Here is a 20,119-nt window from a genome sequence, read left to right as displayed (position 1 = left end):
AACTTGTTCCTGTATAATTTATAGACTCGAGCTATTTATCAATTGTGATGTCTATGTTGTGGTTATGTAAGCTCTTATTATTCTATTAAATTATGTCAGTGGTCTTTGCCACAGGGAAGATTGCCCTAGTTACCTTAATAGGGTGCAAACTCGCACTTAACATTTCACCTGCATGAGGACTTAGGGGTGTGGGGGGGCTCTTGTAAATTTCTGTTTAGATTTTGAGTATCTGTGGGTCTCAAACCAAAATAGTAAATGCATTCCCTGTTAATATCTGGAAGACTGTTTCTGAAAAAATAAGACATTTGAAGGTTTCATGACTTCTCTAGGGAGCAAAGCCTCCTAATCAACTGGGAGCTTCTAATGAACTAGATTTCATCAGAGTTTAGATAAAGTGACATTACTTAGTTTATAAGCATGTAATTGTAATAAACATAAATGTAAGACAGCTCTATCATCCATTTCTGCACTTAGAAATTCCTTCTTTTTCTCTGCGGGTATGATTCTACTGTTCCTGAAGTTTTCTGGGTGATTAATAGAACCACCCGACAAAGTGGTTGTGTGTGTGTGTGTGTGTGTGTGTGTGTGTGTAAAATTTCTAAGTCTTGAATAAATTGCTACTACTTTTTCTGGGTAAATTATGAATTTACATTCTCATCAGATTGTGTTACGATATTTCTTCAGCTAAATATTTTGCATAGTCCTTCAGAGCAGAATGTCTTGATCTGAAAACCTGAGTCAATATTTATAAGCTTCCTTTCAATTTTTATAGCAGATAAAAATTTACAGAGTAATTCTCACTTGAGTTCAGAAATGCTGGTTTGCTAACATTCTTTGGAAATGGGTTGTGGAAACACTCTCTGTGCTCTGTCAACCACAAAAACCAACTGCGTGGCTGATTCTTCTTTCCTTCCTACCTTCATGATTAATTAGAAGGATGTATGTATTTATTTATCAATTTAGTTGTACTACCTACTTCCGGAAAAGACTAGAAACAACCTAACAACAGTAACATCAAAAGAATGTGGACATAGGTACTAGTAAAATTCTTTTAAAAAAATATTAAGCTCTTTATTTTTGGTGGGGATGATTGGGGTGGGGGCTGGGGTGAAGATAAATTATACCAAAAAAATGGGTCTTCCGGCCGGGCGCGGTGGCTCACGCCTGTAATCCTAGCACTCTGGGTGGCCGAGGCAGGCGGATTGCTCAAGGTCAGGAGTTTGAAACCAGCCTTAGCAAGAGTGAGACCTCGTCTCTACTATAAATTAAAAAAAAATTAATTGGCCAACTATTATATATAGAAAAAATTAGCCGGGCATGGTGGCGCATGCCCGTAGTCCCAGCTACTTGGGAGGCTGAGGCAGCAGGATTGCTTGAGCCTAGGAGTTTGAGGTTGCTGTGAGCTAGGCTGACGCCACAGCACTCACTCTAGCCTGGGCAACAAAGTGAGACTCTGTCTCAAAAAAAAAAAAAAAATGGGTCTTCCAGTTAATTGTTAAATTGAACATAAAATGTAGCTCCAAATCTCATGGCATCAAAGTATAAAAGGAAAGATAGGTTGAACAGTTTTCCTAATTAAAAAAAATCACTCTACTACTTTTTCAGGAAAGTCAAACTTTTCCCCAAGCATTCAAGCTCTTAGAACTATATTTCCCCTGAATCTTTCAAAGAAATGGAATGACATACAGACAGAATGGTCAATAGCTAGTTTGAAAGCCAGGCTCCATAAAAGACCACTGCACACAGTAAATCCCAATTTTGTGGACACATTTCCAGAGAGAACTGAAATAATGGAGCTTGGGTGGAGCTGTCTCCTGAGCTGACTTGACTTGGTATAGAGCGCAGGACCCAAGAGGGGAAGTGTGTGTTAGACTACTTACCAACCGTCCCGTGCAGAGCACAGGCCGTCTGGGGCCCTGCAGTAACCACAGAGGATGGAGGTATTTTGGGAATCACAAATCACATTTCCCTAAGTAAACACGGATTCCAGAAACACATCACGGCTCCAATCCCCTGGTGATTCATTGCCCTTTCCACAATCATTTTGCACACGTAGGCACTCAATAAATATTTATTGAACAGATATCTCATGTTCTACCAATAGGTCATTCTAAGAATGACCTGTTTTTTCTCATCACTTTCTTTTCTGCAAAATCTCTTTCCTGCAAAATAAAAAACTAAAGATGTCCCTTTGGAGCAAAAGCTGTTCTTCATTGCATGGTATTTATCTCGTGGGAGTTAAGGTGAAGCATTCTGGCTTTCTGTTCTTTATGTCTGCATTGCCAGGCTTTTTGCACATCATACTCACAATCAGCAGTCAGCTGAGATGCCTGCAGAAAGGCTTGCTTCTCCTGAGAAATGCTGATTTAACAGGGGCTGTGTCTCACCTTTACCATGAGGAAGCATGTTGGTGGAGGCTCTAGTGGTAGAATGAAGGGCGCTGGAACATCTGACCCAAGAACATGCTCTGGCTCTTGGAGAAGAGCAGGTCAAGTCATTGGGCATTCATTTATTTCTGTTTGCTGAAGCCCTCCCTTCTTGGTATTTCATTTTTCGGACCCAGGCAAGTGCTACCTTGGCCTTCCAGGAGCTCTTCCCTTTTCTTAATGATCTCTTCTAGTTTTCTATTGAAAAATTTAGGTTTTTAAAAAATTTCCTAAAGTTTTAAAAATGTTCTTTTCTTTTTGATCATCATTCATTCATTCATTCTGCGACTTGGCTGGCAGACGTTCATTGTCAAGGTGATATCTCTTACGGAGGTCCAAGGAATCAAATGTAGTCTTCCTTCTCGATGGTACGTGGTAAAGGGAGTGTTGGCAAGTAGTCATTCCTTCCATGAGGGGTGATCCAGTGACTGGGAGCACAGCCAGAAATCATTACCTCCGCTGTGGGCACCACAGACAGCCTCACACAAACCCACACTGTGGGGCATGTTACCAAATAATTGACGAGTACTCATCACAAATGTCAAGGGCATGAGAGAAAGACTAAAGAACCATTACAGTTTGTAGGGGTCTAAGGAAATATGACAATTATGGTTGACCCTTAAACAGCATGGGAGTTAGGGGTGCTGACCCCCCACACAGATAAAAAATCCAGATATAATTTTTGACTCTCCAAAACTTAACTACTAATGGCCTACTGTTGACTGGAAGCATAACCAGTATCATAAACAGACCATTAACACATATTAGGTAGGTTACACATATTATATACTGTATTTTTAAAAAGTAAGCTAGAAAAAAGAAAATGTTTTTAAGAAAATCATAAGAAAGAGAAAATGTGTTTACTATGTATTAAGTGGAAGTGGATCATCATAAAGGTGCTCATCCTTGTTGTCTTCATGTTGAGTAAGTTCAGGGTATGGTGAATGGGCATTAGGACCTTGCTTGGCCCAGGTCAAGTGGCCCACCCCACTCTGACCATTGTCTTCTGGTCATTATTTGTGCTTTATTGGGGATAGGAAGAGGTAAGAGCTTTGCCAATGAAAGGCGTTGAGTGAGATGAGGAGTCTCTTTTGGGTAGACAACATGGAACAAAGGGAGAAGTCCTCAGGCCAGCTCCAAAGGAACCCTTTTAACCATCGATTTGCTGTTTGCCAAGCTTCCAATGAACATGTGAATGAATCAGACTCACGAGGAGATATTTTCTCTTATTTTGACATGTGGCCTTAACATTGTTAGAGGAGAAAGGGTTTTATGAAATGCATTTAGGATTTTGTTCAACTGCAAATATTTTAGGAATAGTTGGAAATTAAGGAAGTGCCATGGGCTCTTCTACCCTGTGTTCTGGTATCTTAATTTCTAAAGGATGACAATCTCCTTAGTCTAGAGATTTCCAGACTTTGGAGTTGAATCCAACATCATCTTCCTAGAAAGCACTGGTGACCATCGGAATGTCTAGGGATGGGGGCTCTTGGAGACCACTGCCCCACCCCGCTGACTGCTGGGACAATACAGACTTGAGGCTCTGGGCTAGATTTCTTGGTCTGATAAATTTCTTTTATTCCTCAGACAGGAATAAAACTTTGTCTGTTATAGGCAGACAAAGATAGCAACAAGGTGCCTTCAAAACTCTGGGAATTAAGTTATCAAATCAATACCGAAAGTTCAAAGCACCATCAATATGGAAAGTTCAACTTTCCATCAATATGAAAAGTTCAAAGGCAAACCATTTCTGGGTTATAGAAAAACTCTTGAGCCAGCTTTGGAGACTTTTGAAGCTGAGAACCAGACCCTGAGATGTGGCAGGCCATCTGAGGACAGACCAGTGTGGAGACACCGTGGCCATTAGCAGCTGGCTTTTCTCTGATGACAGCCTTTGTTTTCCACCTCAGACCTAAATGTCAAGAGGAAGGAGAAGTTTAGGCAGATGGCGAAATGTGACGATGGGAGGCTGCTTTGATTGAGACATACAAACTTGACTGTTTCCTGAGGAAACAAAAACAAGGAAAAAAGAAAACCCAAAACAGCTACTGACTGGCCTCACACTTCATGGCTAGGAAAAAAGGCAAAGAGGTAATGGATAGAAGTAAGAAGACAAGAAGAAAAAGAGAGGGAAGGGGAGGGAGGGAGTACCAGACAGCTCTTGAATATGCCAGTGTTGGTGTTGGAGTAGGCACAGAGTGGCATTCACGTCCCTCTTTGTCATTCCTCGCCCCCACCACTGGGAGAAGCAGCTGCTCTCTCTACCCTCACACCTTTCATCATGAAATGCGGATGATAGGAGATGAGCTTCTCAAGGCTGTGCAGTAACAGAATATGTGTCGAGTACCTGGCATGTGGCCAGATACAGAAAAATTAAAAAAAAAAAAAGGAGGTAGAAATAGAGGGTATATTTTGAGAAAATTTTCACCACTTCAGAAGCTACAGAGAGGTAAGGACACTGAGAGGGGACAAAGAGAGGACGTGGGACTCTTCTTCCTCCTCCTCTTTCAGGGGCAATGAATGTGCCTGTGTCTTGGACATAGGATAGAGGTCAAATTTCCCTCCCCGTCCTGGGGGAATCTTCTGCAGACTCGGGCAAGTGGCGTTGCATTCCTGGAGCCCATTGCTCACGCTTTCACGCGGGGGCTACAGTTAACTGGAGGCTCTGCGGGGGCGCCTTTGAGTTCTGCTTGGAGTCTGGGTTGGTGGAACCGCAGCCTCAACCTTGTCCTTCCTGGAGAATCCAGCTGCCAGTTCATCGCTGGATCATCCTTGTATTCATGATCTGAGACCCTTCAGAGCAGCCATGTCTTCTAATAAGGTTCTCTGTACTGAATTTCCACCACGACACATTTCATTATCGACTCTCTTCTGTTCTTCATTACCCCGTCCTTCCTGCCTCTGGCTCCCTTTCGTTCTTTCTCAAAAAATCTCTCTTTTTCTTTTCTTTTCTTCTTCTTTTTTTGACCATTCCTACTGCCTGGTTAATATGTAAAACATAAATTATTAACATTTTGGCATGCTGTACTGAGCTGCAACCAGCGTGGAAGCCACCCCAGCCAGCCAGCCAGCCGGCTCTCAGGAGTTGGCTGCTCGTGGAAAACTCCCTAGACCAGGGAGACTGCACCCCAGAAAGGAGGGCCCGGCAAGGGCTGAGCTGGTGACAGGTGCAAGAGAAACCAGCTGGGCCTCAGGCCCCGACCAGATCCACTGCAGAAATATACCCACTTTTCCATATGTACAAGAAATGCTCAATTGCTTAGTGGTGTCTGAGATTTTATCTTTCTTCTAAATCAACTTAGACAAGATAAGGAGACTATTAATATTTATTCTTTCCTTTTTTATTTTACAAACATTAATATTTCATACAAGAACACTGGAAGAAAAACAAAAATCAAAAGGGCTCCAGTTTCACCACCCAAATGAATCTTGCTGATACGATTTTTAAAAATAGCACACATGCATAGTCAGAGAACTCAGAAAGCATGTTCAGGGTAAGAAATAAATCTTTTCTCCTTGAGTCTAGTACCGCTCCTGAAAAATATTATATATTACATATTATATATTATATATACATACATGCTGTTTTCAGATTTATTTTAATTTCTTTGGTTGAAGGATTATTCATTTACATTCAGTCTATGTAGGTGTATGTCAGGCTATATGTTTTCTACATGTGTTTCTGGAGGTTAGCAAAATTCCACGTTTTTATATTCCATGTTTTCAAAAGATTGGGTCTGTCAATGTCCAACTTTATTGCTTTAGATATTTGATTCTAAACTATTTCTCCTTCTTTTAATTTATTCAGAATTCTTCTGTGGCTTTAATAAGTGGAGGCTTTTTTAGGTAAACTATTCCTTCTCTATGGTTATAGATACATCCTAATGTATGTCTGTCAGTTAAGTTTTATTAGTTATTTCATTTTGATCCTCCATACCATATTTTCAAAGTGTGATCCCAGGACTGGCAGCCCGGCAGCATTAGAACGGCCTGGGAACTTCTCAGATGTAAACTCTCAGGCAACACCCCAACCACGGGAGTCAGAAGCTATAGTGTGAAGTGCAGCAATTTGTGCTTTAGCATTTTATTGGGTTCTGGGTCTGGCTGAAATTTCAGAACCACTGTTCTACTTCCCTGATTAATTTCTGAATTTGTGTCTACTTGATCAATCATGATATCATAAGGATGAGTTAGTCTCATACTGCTTTTGTTTTTTGTTGATTTATTCTAGAAGTGCTTTATGTTTTTTTCTCCTTGTTATTTGGTGCATAAAATGCAGTGGCATTATCACTGAAACCTTATGTTAATATTTGTTACCCATTTGCTCTAATTTATCACTTTCTCCTATAACTCTATCCTTGCCTTGTATTATGATGGTGAACTCTAGCTTTCTTTTGTTAGCATTTGCCTGCTGAGTCTATTGCCTTTTAATTTGTCCGTCTTATATGTGCCTCATTATGTAATCCTTTCTTCCAGTACGTGTTTTATTCTATTTACATTTGTTAGTGTTGTTTCATTTAAATGTATTGACCAAGTATTACATTTTATCTTTTAAATATTACTAACTTAATATTTGGGATTTCTGTTTTAAATACCCTCTGTATTTCCTTCAAGTACACTGGGGATTTCCTTACCTTTCTTTCTTTTCTTTCCTTTTTAGAGTGTATGATGCGTGTGTGTGTGTGTGTGTGTGTGTGTGTGTGTGTGTGTGTGTATTTGCCTTCTGGTAATTTGGAGAATTTACAGCATATTTTTAGTTTTTCTGGTGGTTGTTATTATCTTATACTTAACTCTCTGTATCCTGATTTAAGAAATCTAGATAGTAACTGTAGATTCTTCCTCCTTTTTGGGGGGTTATATTGTTTTCATTTCTTTTCGTAGCTCCTTTTACTGTAGCAATATACTTAAAACTTTCTTCAGTGTAGAGAGTATAATGAAGGAATCCTTTCTTATTTTCTTCTTTGGTGGCAGAACAAAAGCTGGAAGGAGTTTCCGAGTCCACCACAATGGTCAGGCCCACCAGCCCCAAACACGACTTTAGACTAGAGCCAGCCTGGTCTCAGTGGCAAAGTTCTAACACCACAGCGTCCCTGGAGGGAACAGCTCAGTGAAATGATGAAATAGCTCCATTTGACAAGTAAATTGCACTTGTTAATCTTATAGCTTTCTTTATCAGTTTAGTCTACCCTTTGGCATGCATAGCAAGTAAACAGTTTTTATTTCCAAATGATAAATACTGGGGGAAATTGGAGGCTCTTGTAGTAACATTAAGTTCTTAGAAAAAGGAATAATTCATGATTATGCCGACTAGAAAAATGTCTCGTGGCTAGACTCATTTTATCAGTTTTTGCTAAGAAATGCCAGTGTACTTTTTTTGAGATTTGTTTTGGGGTACTGGATAAAGAATGGGTCTTAAAGCAACCTAGAACTAAATACTTTCTTACATAGCTGTCTGGCATTTATGGATCTGTTTTTATCTCTCAAAAGTTTAAATTTGATGTATTTAACTTCTCACAGTCAAAACCACCATTTCCCTAATCTCGTCACTGCTCCATCCCTCCCTTGACTCCTAGTTCATTAGCCAGAATGTCATTTTCCTTTTTCTCTGTGCCTCGTTCTCCCAGTCCTCCAAGTCTGAAAAAGGAAGTCCCCATTTGGAAGTTTGGAGAGAACCACGAGCTACCTACCTAAAGGTGGCATCTAGGCACGGTTATACCTAACAGTCCCAACCTACAGGTAATGAGGAAACCTTTCCTGTTTTAGCTGGTCCTGTGCTTAGGGACCCTGCTGTCATTACCTTCATAAGAGACCATGCATTCCCGAAAGTTTCTGTATTTCTGAATGAAAAGAACAGGTTTTTCTTCTCTCGTGGGATCTGTGCACATAATAGCTTCCTTGTCTGTATCTGTTGCCTTGGTCTTCACGACAACACCTTCAAAACAAGCAGGATCAATACAAGAGGGGAAACCACTCTTTCAAGCTGCTAGGACTAGGAGATGGTGCAGAGGGATTTTGACAGAAGGTTCCATTATCCCAAGCTGCCTCGGGCTTGTGTGAGCAGCCACGTGTGATGTCTGAGCTCACTGGAGGCTGGCAGCTGGCAGTAGCACAGAGCATCCCCTGGACGAGGGGAAAAGATGAAGGGGATTTTTCTCACTCTTGATCTGCTGGCCACGCTGCCTGGGTAGCCTTGGCTAAAACTGTGACCATTCCAAAGACAGCAACCACAGGAACAGCTGGAACTGTCTTGTCAACATTTGATGGAAAAATCTGCTATTATACACTATTTTGGAGGGTGGTAGAATACCCAGTGTCTTTCTTTCAAAGTAATACTGTAGCATCAACTCTCTTTCTGTTTCTGCTGTCCGGTGGCTCAGGCCTTTATTTTGAGAAGCACATCTGAATGCACATCCTTCCCGTGTACCAGATGTTGTTGGCATCTTGCTCACATTCTTTCAGAACTCACTTCTACAACCAAAGCTGCTTGTTCTGACTATATAGACATACTTACTTTGTCTATATGGTAAGCCAGAAGTGCTAGAAAATCAATGCTCCTCCTAAAAACAACCTGTGACCAGTGACAAATACGTTTTGGTGGATACCCCAACTTCCTTGCTTCTTGCATGGACCAACTCTATGGCATGTCTTTCAGCAGTCCCCTATAGGGGAAAGCTCCAGTTGCCCCCAGTATTAACTTCTTAACATGTTTGAGCAGAGTTTACAAAACAGAGTCAACAGAACTTCTTAGTACAGAACTTGGGAGAGAGTGTAGGTTTCTTGCTTGAGGGCCTGATTGGATGACTGCATCATCAGCCAAGATGGAAAGTACTGGAAGAGGAGCCCCAGAAAGGCAGTGAGTTCAGTTATTGATTTCAAGGATTCTGAGGAACTGTCAGACATATGCATACAGGTACACGCATGTACATGCACACGCATATGGGACTAGGGCAGGGCAGCATGAGACACACAGGGTGATTCAGATGCCCTCATGGAAGACAAAACAACTGAAGGTGGGACCATCATGACTGAAGAATATAACAGATTCAAAGATGGACTAAATTTGAGATCAGCCTGAACAGGAGCAAGATCTCATCTCTATTAAAAATAGAAAAATCAGCTGGGTGTGTTGGCACGTGCCTGTAGTCCCAGCTACTGGGGAGTCTCAGGCAGGAGGATCACTTGAGCCCAGGAGTTTGAGGCTGCAGTGAGCTATGATGATGCCATTCCACTCTAGCCCAGGGTAACAGAATGAGACCCTGTGTCAAAAAAGAAAAAAATAAGATGGGCTAAAGACAGCTCTCCTGGAGTGCAGAGTTGTGGGTTATACACTGGCAGGTGGATGGGTGTTGCTTAGATATCTCACAAAGAGACACATCACTTGGATGTCCCTGCGACTGTGTCCCCAACTAGCTTTGGGGATGAGTCATCTTGTCATCATAGATAAGTCATTTAACCTTACTAGAGGCCACTTTTCTCACCTTTCTTAATTCTACTTTATATCACTTTATATCATCTACTTTAAATCACCACTAAATATGGAAACAGACACAGTTGTGCATCATGTACTCTTTAACAGATCAATGTTGAGAACAATGTCCAAGATCTCAAAAAGAAAACACAAATCGAAGTAAATTGGAAAGCTCCGTTATGTAATTAGTCACAGTTTCCTCTTAGTTGACATTGCTCTTGTTCCTTCCTGCCCTATCCGATAGCATTATCCTCCAGACACACGCGGACCCTCCCGACTCCTGCACAGGCTGAGTAAGTGGTTCTCCACCCAGGCTCTGATAAAATTTCATAAATAACATAGTGTTTGGATTACCCAAAGCATAAAATAAACACACACGAGCCCATTATTGTATAAATAAATGATTGAATAAATGGAAAGAAGAAATAAACCTCCCTTACAGAAGAATTTCAAATAATAGGTGAAAATATTGGTCCCTCCAAGGGGTAGAGCTTCTTTCCCTTCATTCCTACGTGAACTGGTTTAGTGACTCACTTCCAAAGAATAGGAAAAGGCAAAATAATAACTCTGGAGTAGAAGAACCTGGTAGACACCACTTTATCCTAGTGATGAAGGTTAACAGCACTCATCAGTCAGGTTGACATCATGTACCCTGGTGAAATGTAGTAAGAAGAGCATCACACCTCTACCCCAAACCCATATTACCAGCTTAATCATGAGCAAAACATTGGAAAACCAAAATTGAGGTATAATATATAAAATACCTGAGCAGTGCTCCTCAGAATGGTCTAGTTTATGAAAAACAAGGAAAGGCTGAGAAATAGTCATAGACTAAAAGGCTAGAACGACCAAATTCAATGGGAGATCCTAGATTAGATTCTGGAGTAGAAAAAGAACATTAGTAGAAAATCTAGTGACATGAAAATGAAGTAGGGAGTACCAATGTTAATTTCTTAGTTTTGAAAAATGTACCCTAGTTAATGTAAGATGTTACTATATATGAAGGGAAGCTGGGTGAAGGGTCTACCAGAAGTCTCTGTACTACATAGGCAATTTTTCTGTAAATCTAAAATTATTCCACAATAAAAAGTTTGTTAATTACTGAATGCAATATGGGACCCCAGAGTTAGCCTTTAATGTTTCAGAATAATTAATTACATTGAATATATTATATATTCGCATAGTATACATATAAATTATACAGAATCAGTAATAACTAAGTGAAATGGGAGATCTCAGAGCTAGCTAATAATGTTTTCCATATTCTTTTGATTCTTAAAACAATTATAGAATCAACCTAAAATATAATTTTTTTGCTGTTGTTGTTTTGAACTGTTATTTTCTGTATGTTCCTGGTGATTAGGATGGCTTATCAATTTCTTTATCTCAAAGAATCTCATATTGTTTTTTGCACATATTATGTACTCTTCTCATTAAAAAAGTGAGAACTTGTCAAAAAATAGCTAGTTTCATACTAAAATTCAATTCTCATAATTTCTTATGATTTATTTAAAATTATGGTTTTCATCATTAATGGATAATAATTTACTACCTTCTCCCCAAAAAAGTTTATGCAAGGCTCTTATTATAGCCCAGATTGTATTGTACTGTGAATTTTTAAATAAATCTTTCTCCCCTGCCAGTGAATGAGTTCCTTGAGGACAGAGAGAGATTGTATCCATATTTATCACTTTCCTCTTCCCCAGACTGAACACAATGTCTGGCACCAGTGGTAATTTTGAATAAATAAATCCTGCTAAGCATATTATTCTCCATTCTTGCCATCTAAGATGGCAGTTTCTTAGACAATAGAAATATATTTGCATCATGCCCCGCTGAGCTCATCCTAAGCTCAGAAGCATAATAGCAGCCCTAGTGCATAAGGACACATTCTTGGCAGCTAACTTTTAAAATCGTGTACGGTACTGTAAAATCACAGCGCAGGCAAATGGAGGTAGTTCGTGTGACTTTATCAGGAAATCAGAATACACAAATGGGAGACCAAGAAACCCGGTAAAGATCAACTCACTCACATTTCTCTGTACAAGAGTAGACTCTGGAAATAGTTCCTGTGGCCTTAATAAATGGGAAAGAATCTGTGCCGGACACCAGTCACCCTTAAGAGCATTCCACTCTGACTCTACCTGCCCTCCGACCCTCCCCTGGCATTACCCATCTGGGCCCAGTGGTTCCAGGATGTTTTAATTAAAATAATAGTGACTATTGTAACACGTTACGATACCAATTGTTTGTGGTGTTGATGGTCACAGAAAAGGAACAATTGAGTTTATTCCTAACAGATCAATCAGGGAAGAGACTGAAACATACGTTGAGGAAATTGTTCTCTGTGGGTTTGGTGAGATGAAGATTGCTAAAACGTGCTGGGAGGAAGGTGCGATAAGGAGATCAAATATTAACACAAAGCCTAATTCTTCCCTGTGTCCACACAGTGACCCGCAGGTGCTTTGACCCCAACATCACCAAATCTATGGGCTCCTTTATGTGTCCAAATCAGTAAGGGCTTTTAAGTCAGGTCTTCTCAATTTCTAGTTCCTCGACTAGAGCTCGTCTCCATCTTCCCTTATCTCCTCAGCCCAAGTTACAAAACAAAAGTGATTTTGCACACGTTTCCCACCAGCTGGAAAAGTGGTAGAGGTTCTGGCTCCAGGAGGGGCTCTGGGACTCGGGGCACATCTTGTTGTCCATCATTTCTGCCTCGTGGGGCTGCAGCGGGGATCAAATGTGATGATGACAGAACACCACTTAGAACATCAGCATTATTTTCCATTCATAGTACAGAGTCTTCCTTACACTGGCTTCCTCAGAAGCAGAGCCTGAGGCCGGGTGTGGGTGCAGCTGGCTATCTGGGAGGTGATCCCAGGGACCACCAGAGGGGGAGTGGGAAGTGGGCCAGTGAAGAGAAGAAGTCAGGGCAAGTGCATCCGTGAGCAGGCTGTGTCTGAGGACAACTGGAGCTCTGGGGACCTCTGGGAAACTAGGTGTCACATGCCCCAGAATTGCCCCATCTGATGTTTGAAGAAGCTGGAATTTTATTTTCCAAGTCCTGTCCATCATTGGCTGAGAGCTGTTCCCCAGGACACTATGGCCCCAGCACGTGGGACCTGACTCGCACCTGTGGGCAGTGGTCTGTGCGCACCTGTGAGGCGGGGACAGAGGACAGGTGCCTGCCGCAGGAGCAGAGAGAGTGGGGGCAGGCGAACACCAAGGCCTACGGCGCTCAGTCTGAGTGAGCACAGAATCATCTGGATGGTTCAGGACACACAGATCCAGGGCCTCTTCTTCTGAGTCTGTGAAGGAGCCACGAGTGTGTGCTTCTCACACGTTCCCAGGTGACGCTGCTGCTGCTGCCACCGGCCCAGGGACAAACGTTGAGAAACTTTGGCCTAGTGGATAAAAGCGGAGCTTCAGTGCTGTCCGCTGCAGAGCTCCTACCAGTGAAACCTTCAGAGCAAATAGTCTGTGACCGTGGACAGTGGGTGCAACTCGGACGGCAGAGAAATGATGGAATGAGAAGTGAGAAGTGAATTGATGCAGTAGCTCTTTTCTCTCTGCTCTTAGAGATTCTCATTTCTTGGCAGAGTGGATCAGCTGTAAGTTTCCATTCCTGAATATCATCTTCACTTATAATGGAGAAAATCATCCAGTTTTTAAAAGTCCTGGTGGGCCTGGTAGGCACAGTGGATCTTCACCTTTCTTAATCTGCACACGTATGAGGTACAACGGTCCCCAGTGTGACATCCTCCTAAGGGCGTGCCCAGATTTTGACTCTCAAATTTTGTGAACCGATAAAGCACTATAATCACTCATAATTACCATCTTATTCATGGTAACGGGGCAAGAACATATCTAAAAGTGCCTCGGCAGGAAAGGAAATTGGTCAGTGCTTATTCATAAGACTGGCAATCCACTTCCCCACCCACTCACGCCAGCCTGACGGAGGGTCCAGCCTGAGTCACCATCAGGCTCTGCAGCTCTGACGAGTGTCCCTTAGCGTGACTCCCTGCAGCAGCTGGCCACACGGCCTCGGTGCCAGGCCCACAGTTCTGAACAAAGGAATGTCCTCAGCTCCCGCGCATGAGCGTGCGAGTCTGTTGGGGTCTCGGGTGCTGAGCGCTGGTTGTCCCTCGCGTCCTGTGCAGCTGCTGGCCCAGGGACGGGGGTTCCGTCACAGGTCAGCCTGGTGTGCAAAGCTGGAGGCCTGAGTTTCAGAAATTCCCCGCACCTGCAACCGTGTGTCTGTGGCGAGGGCCACAGTACTTGCGCCTGCCACTGGGGAGTATTTCTGCTGGGAATCACAGCAGTCCTACTCCTTTCCGTACCAGGGAAGGAAGGTGCTGTCCTGGTCTCCGTGTCCTTCAGTGTATTTTTCAGGAGATCCCAACGGGGACAATATATTATCTCTGGTTTTCACATAATCCATTAGCCAGAAACAATGCATCAGAGCCCGAGTCATCCATTCAAACAGCCACATGTTTTTTTTAAACCATTTACATAATTGCTGGTCTTAATTATGAACATTTCTAGATCATCAAGGAAGAATTAAATTTTCTTCACCTGAGTTTTTATTACGAAGGGTGTTTAACACATTCCATGTTCAGTGTGCAATTAATCAGGAAAGCCACTTGGCCAGAACCGCAGACCCTCCCACCACTAAATTCAAGAAGGAGGAGAATGTAGACAGAAGATCAGAGGAGTCAAGAATAAAGCCGATTCCATGACTTTCCTTGGATTAGAATATCCTTATCATTCTTGTGGAAGTTCTTTTTATCTAAACACAAATATTTCCACATTTTAAACAGGAAACTATCCTTCAGTTTTTACAGTGGCTGAGCAATGGATGTTTATAGCTTATAGCAAATGGTCCTGCCAGCTACTGCTGCTTCTGAAATGCATGAAAGAAAAAACTGGTAACCGAAGGAGATTATTGTTTTTTTCAATGAGTCTAAATTATTTTAGAAGACAACAGAAAGATGAAGTACATGCAACACCAAAGACGAAAATAAATGACGAGTTTGCTTAGTTTCACTTAGGGTCATTTCAAACTGTTCCACTACAATCTTCATCTATGTCTTTAGTCTTGACCATACATTTCCAAAATTTGAAATTTTGCATAAGAGGGAAGAAATCCAGGTTTTTATAGAAGCCTGGGTTTTCCTTTTTTCCCCCTCACATTTCTTTTAGTTTATTTCCTTTAATTTATAAAAGACAACGTATCTTTCTAGTTTTCCTATGAGGATGGGGGGGCAATCTTACCAACTAATACATTGTATTAAAAATCAGTGACAGAGACATCAAAAGGGGGGGGAGGGGGCTTACACTGCAATGGAATTAGATAGTTTAGGCATTTACAGCATGACAGACCAGAACATCTGAGGCTCAAAAGCTGCAGACGGAACTGGTGTGCGTTTGGCAAATGGCTGTGAGTATTCTCTGAAATAAGGGAGGAAGAAGGAAACCGTCTTGAGAATTGGAACTGCCCTGGTGGTGGTGACGGTTTCTCTGTGTCTGAGAATGTCCCAACTCACCCAACTGTGCATATTAAATACGTGCAGTTTTTGTCTATCAATTATACCACAATGAATATGTTAAAAGAAGTATTAGGCAAGTATCATCACTTTGGTTTTGAGGAAGACATGGCCTGATGGCTCCGATCACTTAGCAGGTAGCAAAAAAAACAGCAGGACATGCATAGCTGGTTCATTCGCTCCCTTATGCCCAAATCTCGTGCTATCGAGGGGCCGTCCGGGGCCTGAGCTCTGTCTGTTCTTGGCTCTTTCCCTGGTGAGGAAGTTGAGACCTGCAGGTCTGCCTCCCACTGCCAGCGCCTGTGTCTCTTTCCTCCTGGCTTCCTCTGGCCACCAGAGCTTGCTCTGCCCAAGCCATTCTCGACAGGCAGGAAGTGCTGGGGAAAAGCCCTGGACGGGTGGGGTGGCAGGTGAGAATCCAAGGCTCTCTCCTCGCACCTGGAATGGCTCTGAGGCGTGAGATCCAAAGGGCCCCAGATTTCTGAGCAGGACCAAGCACCAGCTCCCCAAGGGTGCCCTACTGGATACCCAACAGTGCACTGGAACTCCGCCTTCCCTGCCCCGTCCCTCTTCTGCACTCCTGACCAGCACCTCCCGTCATCACCTCCAAATCAACTTCTCATACTCTAATCTGGGTCTCAGGTTGGTGTCCGTGGAAACTGGGACTAAGATAATTCTCTCTCCCTCCCAGAAGAAGCAGGGACTTGTCCTAACAGACAAAAATTACCTGTTCCAAGTGATGTATCTCAAGAATGGAAAAACAAGCACCACATGTGCTCACCAGCAAATTGGTTATTAACGAATCAACAGTTAAATGGACATATAGGAATAACATTTATCCGGTGTCGGGCGGGTGGGCATGGGCAATATACATAACCTTAATATTTGTACCCCCATAATATGCTGAAATAAAAATAAATAAATAAATAAATTAGCTGTTCCCTGCAGTGGCAGCACAAGGCTCTAACCAACTGTCCTGTTCCCTTCCCTGCTCGCGGGCCAGATGGCTGCAGCCCAGCACACCTGCTCCCAAGGCCGCTGTGTTCAAGTCTTCAGGCCCGTTGCAGCTGTGAAGGCAGAGGGTAGATCTTCCCTTGGTCTAGAGGAGGATGCAGAGAGAGAAATATGCAAGAGGTAGGGGGAAAGAAGGCAGCAGACATGAGTTCTGTCTTGGAGACCCTGCCGTTTCTCTACACCCATCCATCCTGGAGAGTGAAAATCCTGCCAGGGCAGAGTGGGTGTGGTTGGGGGGCAATGTCTCCTTTCTTAATTCTCTGAAAGCGATTTTCCTCACAGGCCCTGAAAAACATGACTCAAGTATGCCTGCTTCTGATCTGTTTTTTGCAAGCCTTGCTGGTACCAAGAGGCGATTATAAATCAAATGCAGCTATTAAACCCAAAGAACTTAATGACCATGTCTGAGAACACTCAGAGAACACGTCCCTCTGAAAGCTTTTACTCTTATATTAAAACTTCCATTAACGCACTAACTAGACCTGTAGCGCAGGTCAGTGAGACGGCGTCAGCGTGAACTCAGCAATAACTTAGGAAGAAGGGTTTTAGCGCATGCCATGAGGAGTTACGCAGGGAATTTGGATTTTCCCTCTTTTACCTTAAGACAGATCTGGAAACCTCAAGACCCAGATGAGAGCAGAAATACATACAAGGGATGAACTAGCAAGGTGAACCTAAGCATGGTGTCGATGTCATAATTCTTGGGTTGGCGGCTTTTCAAAGGTGATGCTTTAAGGGAACACTTTCTCCCTGTCATGCCCGTAGTGTGCAGAGGGGAATAGGAGGAGGTGAACAATACAGTCTGGTACAGCGTGCGTCATTTAGACGGAAGTGAATCTTGAAAAACAACACTTTGTAGACAGCCCCACTTAATTTAGTCCATTCTGGGGCTGGGCAATAAAATATTTAACTTTTAAAGTTCATGATATTTTAAATAAATGAGAACACCTGATTGTTCCTAAAAGCTCTAGAGGTTTATAGATGTTAAATTACAAAGCATCAGTAATTCAAGTTCCCAGAAATCACCACGGTGAACTATTCTGTGTCTGTCCCTCCTCCATGCCCCACCCCTTCCACACTGATGAGACCAAGCCAGGCGTGCAAAATTTGGAATCCTGCATTTGTGCCTTGTTGGTGACGTCCTCAATTCTTCTCATGTTATTAAGAATTCTTATAAATGTTATTTAAAAATACTTTTGGATAGGTAACAGACAGAAGAGACGATGGATATTACAAGACCTCAACCCTCAGGGAGCTTGCAGGATCGCTGGATGATGCACGTGTTAATTAGCTAGAGTTAACCACTCCACAATGTATATATACTTCAAAACATCATACTGTACGAAATAAATACATACAATTTCATCTGTCAATTTAAAAAAAAAATCAAACAACAACTTCCGATCATCCTCGGAAGGTCCCATTCAACACCGTGTGCCTCCAAATATGTGTCACTCCTATTGTTCCCTGACCTGCACCCCATAACTTCTGGTTGCTACACATGGAAGTCGGTGCTAGATCCACATGCTAAAACATTGTAAGACTGGTGCTGCATTTGTCACAGGCCTCCTTCTCTAATATATTTGCTGAAAGTACTCAGAAATCAGTCAGGATGTGTCAGCACCAGGCCACACACGTAGATTTAGCCCACCACCTCGCATCTTCCATGGCAGCTCAGGTTTGTGCAGACCACTCGTGCCAAAGAAGGCAGGTGGGCTGGTCTCGGGGCCTGCTGATAGGGAAGGAGTGGGGTCCGAATGCCCCACGCCCCTCCATACAGCTCACGTAGTTTCACTTACTGCTCACCATGGGACATGTCAACTCCTCTAGGACGAAGAGCTGCCTAGGTGTGTGATGAGAGCTGCAGGATGGGCAAAGGGCGCTTTGAGGCTGCCCTTAAACCCAAAGGGGAAGCTCGAGAAAGGTGCTTCGCCACACTGAATATCTACACAGCTGGGGCTCAAAGAATGAGTGGGAGTGGACACAGGGTGTGTCCAACAGGGGCATAGTCCCTGTGTGGCAGAGTGTTTCCCAAATGTGGCCACAACAGTATCACCACTGCTCGCCTTTTTCTCCAAAGTGACTTTGATGCTCATCCCATCAAGAGGTGGAGTCTAGGTCTCCCCTGCCACTTGAAATTGGGGCGGCTCTTGTGACTATTTCTTCCAGCCATTAGAGCGAGGCAGTCATGCTATGTGACTTCCAAGGCTAGGCCATTAAATGCCAACTCAGCTTCCTCCTTGCTGCTGGAACATGCATGAGTGGAGCCCCGAGATGCCACATAAGCAGTATGACTGCCCTGAGGCCGCCATGCTGGAAGGGAGCCCAAGTGGTCCCGTGTGGAGATACCACATGGATCAGCCCTGAAACCATATGAACAGAGAGTGCTGGCCAGCCAGCCCTCAGGTGCTTCAGCCCCCATGCCCACCCCCAAATCTGTCCCAACTCCAGCCACCAACTGACAACTACCAGACAAGAGACACTGAGCCAGAACCAACCACCCAGCCCTTTCCAAATTCCAGACCCACAGAAACTATAAGAGAGAATAAAGTGACTATTACTGTTTTAAGCCCCTACATTTAGGGAGGATGAGTAAGCAGTAAGTGAAACTACGTGAGCTGTATGGAGGGGCGTGGGGCATTCGGACCCCACTCCTTCCCTATCAGCAGGCCCCGAGACCAGCCCACCTGCCTTCTTTGGTACGAGTGGTCTGCACAAGCCTGAGCTGCCATGGAAGATGCGAGGTGGTGGGCTAAATCTTCGTGTGTGGCCTGGTGCTGACACGTCCTGACCGATTTCTGAGTACTTTCAGCAAATATATTAGAGAAGGAGGCCTGTGGCAAATGCAGCACCAGTCTTACAATGTTTTAGCATGTAGATCTAGCACTGACTTCCATGTGTAGCAACCAGAAGTTATGGGGTGCAGGTCAGGGAACAATAGGAGTGACACATATTTGGAGGCACACCGTGTTGAATGGGACCTTCCGAGGATGATCGGAAGCTGTTGTTTGATTTTTTTTTAATTGACCGATAAAATTGTATGTATTTATTTTGTACAATATGATGTTTTGAAGTATATATACATTGTGGAGTGGTTAACTCTAGCTAATTAACACGTGCATTACCTCACAGAGTTATCATGTTTGGGGTGAGAGCACTTATCCACTCTCTTTGTGTGTTTCAAGAATACAACAGAGCGTCATTAACTATAGTCGCTGTGTTGTGCAATAGATCTCTTGTACTCATTCTTCCTAACTGGGATTCTGATTTCAGGGGATCAACCTTGCCTGTGGTGCCCCTTGGCTTCTCACCGGCTCTAGAACATCTGTAAAGATCTGTGTTGTGTGGGTATATTTAGAGTAGCAGCCTGATTTTTTTAAATCATAAAACAATTATTATTAGCTTTTAGAAATTCCTGGAAAAATAGAAAAAATGAATAGAAATAAAATGTTGTCAATAACCCCATGACCCACTGTTACCATTTTCATGCACTTTCCCCCAACATCTTTCAGCGTTTACACGTGTATTGATACACATCTATTTAGAGCAAAGAATGCTCTCCAAATATTTACAGAGAAAGAAAACTTGTATAACATCCAATCTAATGCCATGGCATTTGCTCAGTAAATACAGACATGCAGACACAAATATGATTACTTATCTAT

Source organism: Microcebus murinus, chromosome 16 (genome assembly GCF_040939455.1).
Source record: "Microcebus murinus isolate Inina chromosome 16, M.murinus_Inina_mat1.0, whole genome shotgun sequence".
In the NCBI taxonomy this organism is placed as follows: domain Eukaryota; kingdom Metazoa; phylum Chordata; class Mammalia; order Primates; family Cheirogaleidae; genus Microcebus; species Microcebus murinus.
Note: the sequence above shows the minus strand (reverse complement) of the source record.